Source organism: Macrotis lagotis, chromosome 1 (assembly GCF_037893015.1).
Source record: "Macrotis lagotis isolate mMagLag1 chromosome 1, bilby.v1.9.chrom.fasta, whole genome shotgun sequence".
Lineage (NCBI taxonomy): Eukaryota > Metazoa > Chordata > Mammalia > Peramelemorphia > Peramelidae > Macrotis > Macrotis lagotis.
Window position 1 is genome coordinate 235,124,578 of NC_133658.1, and position 13,946 is coordinate 235,138,523.

A 13,946-nucleotide genomic window follows, 5' to 3' on the forward strand; every position below is an offset into this window, starting at 1 on the left:
ATTTTTTTCCCCTTAAAAAGTGCCAAAGCTACCATTAGGACTCAATTGTCCCTGGGGATTAAGCTCATTGTGTCTGACCTGTTGGTAAACCCCAGCATGTAGAACAGTGGCTGACATATAGTAGGCACTTTAAATGCATTTCATTCCATAAAATGACAGGTCCTATCCAAAGATAACTGTAATAGCCAGCACCCTGATCGCCTAGGGACAAAAAGACCTTGACAGGGACTCAGCAGCTCTTCCCTAAGCCTTTTGTCAGGCAGACCAACAGGGCTATTGCTGAGCTGGGAAGCTGTGCCTGGACGAATCAATGCTGTTGTCTTTTCCACATAGCCATTTAGGGTTATAGCTAAGTCAACCCCTTTTTGGTAATTCTTTAGGCTGTTTATGAGCATCTCATTTTTTTTCCAAACTGAACTAGAAGTACCAGACCTACTTGAGTCAAGGCTGGCCTAGAACAGCATCAGACTCAGCATGGAGTATTCTATGGATCTCATGTTCAACATGCAGCTGGTCACTTTGGATGAATTACCAAGCATTGTAGGCAGGGTTGAGTTGGGCTAGGTCCAGGAGCTATTATGTTCAGAGTTTAGAAATCAACTCTCTGAAAATGTATAATGCACTTTTAAAAGTTTAATCTGTATTTCTAACCTTTTCCTTATCACTTTCTTAAGTCTAGACAATCAACAAAACAATCACTCAAGCTCTGATTCATACCATTTGCTGATTTCCAAGATGTTAATGATACTCATACTAAAAATTTAATAATCGACTTTCACAAGACAATCTGAGCTAGCTCATAGTACAACCCTGACTGTAGATGACAAATTAACTCTCTTGGTGTCTGCTCATGTCTAGAACAAACAATTTCCCTAAATGAACCAAGAGGTCCCTGAACACACGTGAGAAGGGTTTCTATTCAAGACTGAAAAGCAAAGTACCTGTAAGCCAGGGATCACTCAGCCTCTTCAGTTAGGAGCTCTTGCCTGTGGGCTAAGCCTTAAGTTTTTGAGCAAGGACATTGAGCCATCTGGCCTCTTGGTGTCAACATTTTTAAGAGACTTCCCTGACCAGATGGGCCCTATTATCCTGTCACTTGGGATCCTTCTTTCAGCTTCACAGCTATCACTGCTCTCTCTCAACAGTGAGAACTTGTTGCTGTTGACAACAAGGAAAACTCTTGAGGCTCTTGGATGCACATGCTGGGTAGGGAGTAAATAAATTCACATGTGGTGAGTGAAAGCTACAGGCATCACAGAATCAATATGGGAGAATTCATTGAGAAGGAAGGGGTAGGTACCCGGAGGAGAAAGCTATAAATGGCTCAGCTAGAATAGCATTCTTCCCCCCCTCCCCAGTTTTGAACCTTTAATGAGGAAAAAGAATAATAATAACAATCATACCATTCCCCAGGGCTCTGTGTGTTCTGGTGGTGGATGCAAAGCCTGGAAGATGGATTGTAAAAATGAAATGGTGGTGGCAAAGTTGATGCCCAGGAGGTGGCCTCTTAATCTCTCAGCAGCATGTTGGGGATCCCTCAGCTGATGGAGAACAGGCATCCAGATTCTGGGCATTACAGAGTGCCTTCCACCACCTCTACCTCCACCTCTAGCAGGATGTGGTGCACCTTCCTCAGAAATTCTTCCTCCTTTTCGTAGCCCTTGAACAACTGCTTGGGCAGTTCAGACAAGGGACCCATGCTTTTGGCCACTTCCACCAGCACTGTTCATTCCATCTTGGGGATCATATGCGTCACAAAGTCTGGGTTGAAGTCCACAGGGCTCACGCTGATCTCAGAGGCCTGGATACACAGCAGGAAGCCCCAGGGCCCCAACCCACACCTGGGAGCTCAGCAAGGTGTGCCTAGAATAGCATTCTTATCCTTGCTCCCTTGTCTTGGAGCCAGCCTAAGATTAGAAGCAGCAGCATCAAGGATGCCTTCAACACGGATGAGTTTGGCTGCCCTTTTTCAATCGAGTCCATGTTGAATGAGAGAATCTTGTGCTATTTCAGTTCCTGGACACTTATACAAGATGATGTGAAGCAGGGAATTCTCTTTTGTTGTCTGGTATCATCCTTCCGTCAACCATTTGGAATTGATGCAATGAAGATGGGTCCTGTCTTAGGTCCTCAGGAGATAAGCCCAAACAACCCAATTATACTGTATTCCAGGAGGTTTGAGTTTGGTGGGGGTTGGGGTTAGGAGTTGACTTAAATTGTCTCAAGTACCTGGCACAGCGCTAGACTAGGAGTCAGAAGACCTTGGTTCTGCTCCCACATTGCCCCTGATTCCATCAAGTGATTTTCTTCCCTGGACCTCAATTTTCCTGTCAAAAATGAAGTGGTTAGATTAGATGATCTCTAAGGGCTCTTTCAGTTCCACTATTTTATGTCTTTGTGATGCTGCAACTGCAACTGTAAGCTGATTCATGAAGGACTGACTTGAGCTGTTAACTGTGCCTGGCTTCCTTAGAATTTAGGCACCTTTGGGGTGGCTAGGTGGTGTAGTGGATAGAGCACTGGCCCTGGAGTCAGGAGTACCTGAGTTAAAATTCAGCCTCAGACACTTAATAATTACCTATCTATGTGGCCTTGGGCAAGCCACTTAATCCCATTGCCTTGCAAAAACCTAAAAAGAAAAAGAATTTAGGCACCTGCAAGAGGGTCACATGTTGTGGGTTGGGGATAGATTTGATGGTTTGGGCTCCATGTGGGGAAGTTTTGGCCTTGGTTTTTCATGGCTCCCGGGGCACCTATTGTCAAGTTGCCTCATAAATGTGCATTTACCCAGGACAAGGGGGTGGAGGGAACAGCAGGTGAGGCAGAGCTGAGTCTCACCTCTTATTGTGATGGATTGATGGCACTCTCAGTGTATGACTCAATCCTTTGAAATCAGAGATGAGGTTCAGCTCTATCCCACCTGCTGTCCCTTGATCCCACTTTTTATTCATTGTGACCCTGTCCACATTCTTGTTCTTCTGGGAAGGGGGAGGGGGTCTTAAAGTCCTTGTTTCCATGAAAACCATGGAAAACTGGAAAATGTAATAGCTAAAATAAAGGAGGGAAAAAAAATAACCTTTGGTCTTAAGATGATCCTGGGCCAGAACCTAGGGATTTGGGTAATTTATTTTGGACTATTCAAAGGAAACCACCAGGAAATGAGTTTCCTGGACCTGACCTAACATAATATGGTGTGAGGAGAACAAGAAGTTTGATTGTACCCAAAGATTTTCTTCAGCTTATTCTTATTTCTTCAGTATATTCTAAGAATCATTCTTTTCTGTTCAAGGCAATGTCCCTAGAATATGATACTGGAAAGAATAATATTAGCACCTACCAATACTTAGCATGTATTCATGTTAAAATGAGCTAATTGTGAATATAAAAATAGGGGGATCAGGATACTGAAAAAATAGTATACAGGACTAGAAATGTGGTGGATAGAAACTAGTGAGTGAGGACAAAAACAGGGAAAAATTGGACTTAACTTTTTCCCAATTTTGCTGAGAGTTATTTTAATCTAAAAGAATTAAATTACAATTTTCCCTGAAATTTTTCCTTAGAACAATGACTATTTATGTTATGTTACTGCTTGGCTTTTGTTTTCCAAAAATGATTTATGGAAATTATATAGAAAAACATTTTGATAGAAAAAAAGCTTAGGATCATTGCTTTTGAGCCAAGAATGAACCTTGAAGTTAATTAGTATGACCCTCTCATTTTATTGATGAGAAGATTATGGACTAGAGAGGTAAAATAACATATTTACACAGTAGGGAGCTGGCAAAGGCAGGATTCAAACTCATATCTTCTGCCTCTAACCTATCAGTCTTTCTACTCTACCACTCCATGAATGAACTATATTGCTTGCATAGTGAGCCAAAGCATTAAGGTGCAGATCTCCTGTAAAGCAAGTAGTAATACATATTTCAACCTGCAAGGCAATTTCCATTTTCATAAGAAACTAAAGGATTCAGAGCCTCCTTTGTTGTTTTCTTCCTCTTATTAACCTAGATGCAGGGATGGACTCATGTTTTTATCCTCCTGCCTGGATCTCAAGGGACCAGAGATCTAATGGATCTAAGGAATCTGAGGCAGGGTAGAGAGAATATGGACAGGGTCACAATGGCAATAGCATCTACTGATTCCTGTAAAGGTCAGAGACAGTCAGATAAAGCAGAACTCTTGCTCTATAACCTTGAGAATCCACAATAACTGACAGAAAAGATTTTTGGAATTTAATATACTGACTATATTTTATACTGTTGTTTAATTGCTTTTAATCATATTTGACTTTTTTTATGACCCCTTTTGGGATTTTCTTAGCAAAGATCCTGGAGTGTTTTGCCATTTCCTTCTCTATCTCATTTAGAGATGAGGAAACTGAGGCAAACAGGATTAAGTGACTTGCTCAGTTACACAACTAGTAAGTGTCTGAGATCAGATTTGAACGCAGGTCTTCCAGACTCCAGGCCAGTGCTTATCCCACTGTGCTACCTACTTGCCCCAATAAAATATTGGCATCCACATATTTTCATATCCTGTGTAAAGTATAACTGAACACTTTCTAATCTGAGCCATGTGACAGTCACTTCCTTTCACTCAGCAGTGAGGTGAGCCGAACTGAGACCCAGAGGAATAGCAAGTTATTTACTGCTCTACAAATCCAGCACATACTCTGTATGGCTGGTGTTTACCTCCAAATCATCCTGATACTCTACTGCAGTTTTCCATTTTTTCCACTCCTATAAAATGTTGCTTTAAAATGTTGCTATGATGACGAAACTTAAGTTGATATGTAAAAGGTAAATAGAAGGCATTAAAAAAAAAACTTCACAAATGTAATAGAAGAAAATAGTTCTTCCACTGTCTTTTTCCTCTTTCTGCTCCATCCATGCCTCCTCTGATATCAATAGTATCACAAAAAGACTGATGAAGCAATACTATAAGTATCCATATATTGACTTTATTCCAGGAGGAAAAAGACACTTGAATATCAAAAAAAAATGACCAAGCACTTGCAGACTGTATATTTTCTCTTGGAAGGTTTGTGTCTACTTCAGAAAATTCTAGGGGATAGGGAAACATTAGAATCTCTTCTCTCTTTCTTTCCCTCCCCTCCTCTCCTCTCCCCTCTCATCTCTCCCCTCCTCTCCTCTCTTCTCCTCTCCTCTCTCCTTCTCTCTGTGTCTGTCTGTCTGTCTATCTGTCTGTCTGTCTGTCTCTCTCTCTCTCTCTCTCCCTCCCTCCCTCCCTCCCTCCCTCTTCCTTCTTTCATTATAGAATCTACATAAGGAAGAACCAATGGAACCTAGAGTCTTTCATTACTTAATGCTAAGGAGGGTGGGGTGAAAATGAATACCAGGAGACTGAATCCTAGACTCTGGGATAATATTTGCTATTGCCACCTGTAGGGTAAACCATTTGACCTGGGTTGGCATATGAATTTCCCTTAATCACAGTGTGCAATTTGACTGTACAAGACCCATATTTAGACATTCATTTAGTCTGGAGTACAGTCCTTATTTGGGCCTGGAAGCAGCTACATTATATAAGTTGTTTATAACTGTTGATACTTAGTCTTAGATTTGGCATGATGCTGGCTTTGTTCTATGCCCCTATAACTGTCCAGCCTAGGGAGGTAGACCAAGACAAGTTAGAGCTAAATTTGCTTGCAAGCAGACAGAAATTAGCTTGCAACATGGTCAATGGGAGACAACAAGCGGATAGCAGGAGAAGTGGACCAGGAATTAGGGAAAGTGCTAAGAAAACTTGGGTTATGCAGATAGATTTATGTGTGGACTTAACCCTGAAGCCTTCCACCCCCAAGGCTTAAATCTCTCCAAGCTTCCTCAGCATTCCTCTGGTCTCCCAGAATAAAGAACTTGCAATTTTCATAACATAATTGGAAAAATAAAATTAAAAATAAATAAATATCCTCATATACAGAATGACTAATATGTCAACATGATAAATACAAATGTATATGTACAACTTTTTCTAGACTGCCACTGAGAGGAAGGGGATGGAAGATTAAAGTGGTAGAAAAATGTGTCACATAAATATGCAAGTGGATGAATGTTGAAAAATTTTCATAATAATTGGAAAAATAAAATAATAAATAAAAAACAACAAGGATGGGATTTGTTTGAAACATCCTGCCCCCCTTGATTAGATAAGGACTTACTTTTTTTAGTGTGGTCATAGCAGAATTGATCTGAGTTACAATAGTCACAAAGATGGATAGTACTTCATTTACAATTGGCTCAAGTTGACAGGATTTACCATATATTTGTATTTGCTTTATACCATCAGTTTTCATTTTATTTTTTTTATAGAAGCCTTAAAACAAGAGAGAACAGACTTGCTGCAGAGCTTATGAGTTATTTAACATATAAAGACCCCACTGAAGATATAAGGCATGTTTGTTTTAATGACTGACAATATATGGAAAGCAGCTTGGGAGGGCTGATGGAGAATATATATCACAGACTGCAGCCATCATCAGATGGGCACACTCTGACCTATACTTCCCTTATGACATCATGAAGTTGGACATTTTCCACAATAGACATGAGAGAGCCAGGAAAGTGAGAATGAATGTAAAATCTGTTCATAATATAGCTGATGTCTTCCAGAAGCAAGAAGGAAAGAATGCAAAGAATATAGGATAACAACACAGAAACTTGATGATAATGGAATGGTAATGTCCCTAGAGAGTTAGCTTTTTTTAAAAAAAATGCACACACAGGGAAATTCTCCAAGATACAGTAATAACTGAGACTATAGCCAGATTTAGATTTCTCCATCTGTTGCAGCATGCAAAAGAAATTGGTTTACAGAAACGGTGTTGCCAGATCAGGAAATAAACTTACAAGTGAAAAGAATAACAATGTTTGTCTCAATTCAGGCAAACCTTCATGTTTTCCAAATCCATGAAGATGCTAAGGGAAGCCTCAGAAAAAGCAGAAACTGCTGCTAATAGTAGAACAGAAAATAGGTTTAATTATGCAAAACTCTATGTGGCAACAGTTGTCTCAGGAAGACATTACTACCACCAGATCCTTCTCGGAAATGCCTGGGTTATCTATGTGACACTAGGGAGACAATTAGGAGATTTACTAAGTTAAAAGCATACCCAATGGGGAGATATCCTACAATCTCAACACATACATGACCCTTATAATCTGAAAAAATGCAAAATAAGCTTTTTTTTAGCTGTCCAACAGCTGACACAAAACCCATTCATGAAAAACACAAATACTTTATAGGTTCTCATTTAGAATTCTTATGATATGTATAATTCTAACTAATTTGTTTAGGTTACAGCAGGTCAGAAGTATAATTTAGAGGTAGGAAAGGAGAGCACTTCTAGAAATAGGCACATTGCCAGCTTCTAGAAGTAGATAACTCATGACTCAATATAAAGAAAACTTTAAAGGGTCACAGATTTCAAATTGGAAGAGGTCATCCCATAATCATTAGAATCACCTCATTTTACAGATGAGGAAATTGAGGTACATACAGATTGTGACTTACCCAACCAAGGTCAGATAGGAAGCAGTAGAACTGGAAGTCAAACCTATGCCCCCTGACTTTAAATCAGACTCTTAACTTGACTTAAAGTGGGCTGTAACTAGTCCTATCTTTTTTCCAAGAACCTTCCCTTCTAATTTTGTATATATTTTGTCTTATCTAGTTAGGCACACACTGTCTCCTTCATTAGAAGATAAGCTCCTTGAGGGAAGGGAATGTTTCACTTTTGTCTTTGTACTCTAGTGTTTACCAGACTGCTTGGCACTTGAAAAGTGATCAGTAAAAGTTTGTTGATTTATTTGAAAGCCATCCCTGAAGAGTGCTGCTAAAAAGTAGGAAGGGAGAGACCAATGTGGGCTACAGTGCCCTAGATATCCTCCTGGAGGAATGGACCTTGAACTCAAGCCCTTAGGGATAGAAGTCCAGGGCTTGAGGAGGATCAGGCAAGAGGAAAAAAGGCTAAACATCCCTGGTGCTTGGGCTCCTGGTTTAATAGGCATCAATCACACTCTAGTTTAAATCACCTGTACAACTCTTTAGCTTCAGCTAAGTATACTGGGTGTAGCTCCACAGACAGTGGCTATGAACATTCCCATTGTCTATCTCAGCACTACTATAAGCCTTTTCCCCGTACAGATACCACTCCAGGGTCCTTCTTGTTTACTTGGAAGTCCTCTATACTTTGGAGGGGTGGCATTCCTTCAGCGACCTTGTGATTCTGCTCTGAGAAGCCAGTTTTGTTTTACAGAAACCTTAGAACCAGGCTTGTTTCAAAGGCAGGTAGTTACTGAGTGGCAGGGAAGTATATAAGAATTGTTTCTGTTTCTCACTCCAGGTTGAGGACTACCTCAAATAAGACCTGAGTTCAAATTTGGATTCAGACACTTACTATGAAACCCTTAAGCTCTGTTTGCCTCTATTTTCTCATCTGCAAAATGAGGATAAAAGCAGCCTCTACCTCCCAGGGTAGTTGTGAGCATAAAACACTTGTAAAGCACTTTGCAAATCTTAAAGTGCTATAAAGACAAGCTTTGATGGTAATGATAATCCTTTCTCCCATATTTCAGATGAGGAAAGTGATACTTTGAGAATCTAAGTGACTTATGCAGGGTCATATGGTTGTTCAGTTTTAAGACCATTAATTTGTCATCTGGTAGTCCTGAGCACACAGATAATACTCCAGTAGAACTTTGATGCTGTCCAAGCACTCATTTGCTATGTTGTCCTCTTGATTTTAGGAACTTCTTCCGATGTCTGGATTAGCAATGGGGCACATACAGTATAGTTTCTCTCCTAAAACTCCTTCCCTCCTTCAATAAGCTTGAGGGAGATGTAGGGTAGAGTATTGGAGAAAGTTGGAATTGTATTGGAATAAGAATGACCTCAGTTCCAGTCCCATCTCTGATTTTATTATATGATCAGGAAAAACAGTCACTTAGCATATCTTAGCCTCAGTTTCCTTCACTGTAAAATCTAGATGATAATTTCTATACCACTTATCCATATTATTGTTGTGAATATCAAATGAAATAATGTGTATAAGATGTTTTCACACCCTCAAGTATTATATAAGTCATTTATTATTATTATTATTATTATTATTATTATTATTATTGTTGTTGTTGTTGTTATCAGGATGTTGAACAGATGATCAAACCCCACCTTTGATACTTATTAGGATTCTGACTCAGGAAATTACTTAATGTTTCTGAGTCTCAATTTCTTCATCTGTAAAATGGAGATGATAGTGCTTATATCTCTCATCCCACAGGATTATTGTGTGATAAAACAGTGTAAAACAAAGAAGTGCATCAATGAGACAGTATTATTTGGCAAATATTTGTCCTTTTTCACAGAACATTCGGTAACACTCTGTATCCCTGATCTGTCCAAAAGGAAATTATTTTCAGGACATCAATATCCTGCTGCTATAACCCATTATCCACTCTCCCTCACAGCTGTTGAAAAGGAAACAAGTTACTATCACCCACCTGAGGGAAATGGGAAGGGTGCTACACTAAATCCATGTGACTAAAGGAGATGGACACTGTTTAGTGTGACCATTTTTGTTATTGTTATTGTTCTAGGCTGGAATGATAACATTTGTTATCTGTAAAAAAGTACTAAAGAAATGCCAATATCTTAGAGATCAAGGACAACCCTGGAAGACCTTTTATGGACCATGCTATTCACCTCCAAAGGAATCCAGAGGCAAAAACAAACAAACAAACAAAAAACCCAAATCCCACAAAATCTGATTGGATACTTTGTTCACTTTTTAAAAAAACTTCTCTTATGCCTTTCCTTCTTATCTCATGATTTTTTTTTCTTTTCCCTTAGTCCAAATTCCTCTTATACAAAATGACTAATATGTAGTTTTTTTGAATTTGATTTTTTTTGTTTATTTATTTTATATTATTACAGTAATCTTGTTGTGAGAGTAAACATACCCCCCCCCCAAAAAAGATGAGAAACCTCAAGAATAGTGAGAGAGAAAAAAAGTGTACTTCAGTCTGTGTTCAGATTCCAATGGCTCCATTTCTGGGATGAATTGCCTTCTTTATCATAAGTCCATCAGAGAAGTTGCTTCAATATTTTTCCTATAGTTGCCATCACTAGTTGTATTTCCCTCCACTCTATTCCTCTCCATTCTCATTTATTCCATTTTCTCTCTCCTTTCATCCTATCCCTGTTCAGAAGTGTGTTGTACCCTTTCCCACAATCTTCCCTTTTTTCTATCACTACTCCTCCCTTCCCTCCCCCCATTCCCCCTTATCCTATCCCTTTCCTCTAATTTTTCACTGGGTAAGATGAATTTCTATACCCTATTAATTGTGGCTCTCTGAGCCATTTCTGATGAGAATGAAGGCTCACTCATTCCCCCTTGCCTTCCCCTGTTCCACTCTACTGTAAAAGCTTTTTCTTCACTCTTATGTGAAATATCTCAGCCCTTTCTTCCCCTCCTTTCTCTTCCTTCCAGTACTTTCCTTTATCACCCACTGACTCCATCTTTTTTATTATATTATACAATTATATTCTGCTCTTTCCTGTGTCCTATCTACATATGCTCCTTCTAACTGCTCTTATAAATGAGAAAGTTCATGTGAGTTATCAGTATTTTCTTCCCATGCAGGAATGCAAGCAGTTCAGCATCATTAAGTTCCTCATAGTTAGTCATTCTTGTCCACCCCCTCTATGGCTCACTTGAGTCCTGTACTTGGAGATCAAACTTTCTGTTCAGCTTTGGTTGTTTCAATAGGAAAGTTTGAAAGGCCCCTGTTTCACTGAAAGTCCATCTTTTCCCCTGAAAGAGGATGTTCAGTTTTGCTGGGTAGTTGATGCTTGGTTGTAAACCAAGATCTTTTGCCTTTGGAATATCATATTACAAGCCCTGCGATCCCTTAATGTAGATGCTGTCAAATCCTGTGTAATCCTGACTATAGAGACATGATAGTTGAATTATTTGTTTCTGGCAGCTTTTAGTATTTTCTCTTTGACTTGGGAATTTTGGAGTTTAGCTATAATATTCCTGAAAGTTTTTCTTTTTGGATCTCTTTCAGTATGTGATTGGTGAATTCCCTCGATTTCTATTTTACCCTCTGCTTCTAGGATCTCAGGGCAATTTTGCTGTATTATTTCTTGAAAAATGAAGTCTAGGTTCTTTTCCTAGTCATGACTTTCAGATATCCCAATAATTTTTAAATTATCTCTCCTGGACCTGTTTTCAAGGTCAGTTGTTTTTCCAATGAGATATTTCACATTTTCTTCTAATTTTGGGGGGTTTTTTGGTACAGTTTTATTTCTTTCTGATTTCTTGCAAAGTCTTCAGCTTCCTTTAGTTCCATTCTGCATTTGAAGGAGTTATTTTCTTCAGAGAGCTTTTTTTAAAATCTCCTTTTCCAGCTGGCCAATTCTGCTTTCTAATGTATTCTTCTCATTTGCCTTTTGGGTTGCTTTTTCCATTTGGTCTCAACTGGTTTTTAACATATTATTTTCTTCAGTATTTTTTGTATTTCTTTTACCAAGATGTTGACTTAGTTTTCATGATTTATCTGCATTGCTCTCATTTCTCTTTACAATTTTTCCATTACCTCCCTTAATTGCTCTTCAAAGCTTTTTTTGAGCTCATCCATAGCCTGAATTCATTTTCTATTTCTCTTAGGAGGTTTTGAATACAGAAGCTTCAACTTTGTCATCTTCTGAGTATGTAGTTAGGTCCTCCATGGGACCAAAGTAATTTTCTATGGTCAGATTATTTTTTTCCTGTTGTTTGCTTATTTCCTCAGCCTATGACTGATTTATTGCATTTTCAAGTCTTTGCTGGGTTTTGGGGACACTCTACAGGTACCTTAATTCCTCCAAGGTTTATGAGAGGCTCTGACTGCTCTCTTGCCTGTGCTCTGGTATGTGGATAAACACAGGCCCTCCCCTCTGTCCTGAGCTGTGAGGGTTCCTGCTAGACTATGCTGGTGTGGGAGCCCAAGCTGTAACCTGGATCTGAGTGTGGGCAAACAGTACAGTCCTGCCCCAGGGAGAGCAGAGAGACCTCTGCAGTATCCTCGGACCCCCCTTACTGTCTATGGGCTGAGAGCTCTGGAAGTGCTGGGTGGTTCCACTGATTTCTGCTGCAGGTTCTCACCGCAGGGCTGCTCTAAGGCTGATGCTTGGCTTCACACTCACTTTTCACACTCACTCACACTGCTCCTTCCAGCTGTCCCCAATGGTTCCTGGGCCAAGAGGTTTGGAAACCACCCTTTCTGCCACAGACCCAGGTGCTGGCCTGGCTGCACTGTGGCTGTGCTGCAGCTGGGGCTCTTTCCATACCTGGGTCCCAGTGAAACAGACCTTTCCTATGGAACTTCTAAGTTGTCTTGGACTGGGAAGTTGCATCACTCAGTCTTTCTGTGATTCTTCCCTTCTAAATTTTGGCTAGAGTCATAATTTGATGGCTTTGGAGTTTTGGGGGGAACAAGTTTCTGGGAATTTGTTTCTGGGAATTCCTGTCTTCATGCTGCCATCTTGGCTCCGCCCCAATATATAAATACATTTAACAGAAATGTACAGGTACAACTTTTATCAGACTGTTTCTTGCGAAGGGGAGGGTGATAGAAAAATGTATAACTTAGAAATTTGCAAATAGATGATTGTTGAAAAACTACCAAAGCATATAATTTGAAAAATAAAATATCAACTTAGTAAAAAAAGAATAGAAATATTGTTATAGGCATCTGCAAATCCCTCCCAAGATGAAGTTATTGAAACAGAAAAATAGTATTATTTCAATTTTCTCCATGGGGGGGGGAGTAGGTGAGAGACAAGCTAGATAGAATGACCTCTAAGGTTCTTTTCAGTGTTAAGATCTTAGAATCCAAGACAATTTTTCTTTAATTATTAAATGTAGCAGTAGGAGTAGATGCAAAAAAGTACATTGGCAAATGCTTAATAACTTGTTATACAAAATTATGTTTGTACAGGACACACTTTTTTTAAAGATTTTATTTATTTTGAGTTTTACAATTTCCCCCCTAATCTTGCTTCCCTCCCCCCACCCCCACAGAAGGCAGTCTGTTAGTCTTTACAATGCTTCCATGGTATACACTAATCTAAGTTGAATGTGATGAGAGAGAAATCATATCCTTAAAGAAGAAAAATAAAGTACATTTACATAAGATAACGTCTTTGTTTACTCCACAATTCTTTTTCTGGATACAGATGTTATTCTCCATCACTGATAGCCCCAAATTGTCCCTTATTATTGCACTGATGGAATGAGCAAGTCCATCAAGGCTGATCATCATCCCCATGCCGTTGTCAGGGTGCGCAGTTTTTCTCTGGTTCTGCTCATCTTGCTCAGCATCAGTTCATACAAATCCTTCCATGCTTTCCTAAATTCCTATCTCTCCTGGTTTCTAATAGAACAATAGTGTTCCATGACATTCATATATCACAGTTTGTTAAGCTATTTCCACTACTAGAGTACAGGACATACTTTAAGTTTAATCAGCATTAACAATTTCTTAAGTCTATTCAACTAATGAAAAATAAACTAAGCTCTGATTTTTAGTTTTTACTGATTTTGGAGGTAGAAATACTCACACTGAAAATTTAATAATTGGCACGAACCAGTATAACTGACTCTGACACACCACCCATTAGATGCCTCCTGGAGTCTCTCTTCCCTAACTGACCTGGGAAGTTAGGTGGTACAATAGATGGAACATTAGTCCTAGAGTCAGCAAGATCTGAGTTCAAATCCAGCCATAGACATTTTCTAGCTCTGTGACCCTGGGTAAGTCACTTAACCTTGTTTGCCTCAGTTTCTTCATCTGTAAAATGAGTCGTAGAAGGCAATGGCAAAACACTTCAGAATATTTGTCAAGAAACCCTTAAATGGGATCACAAAGAGACAA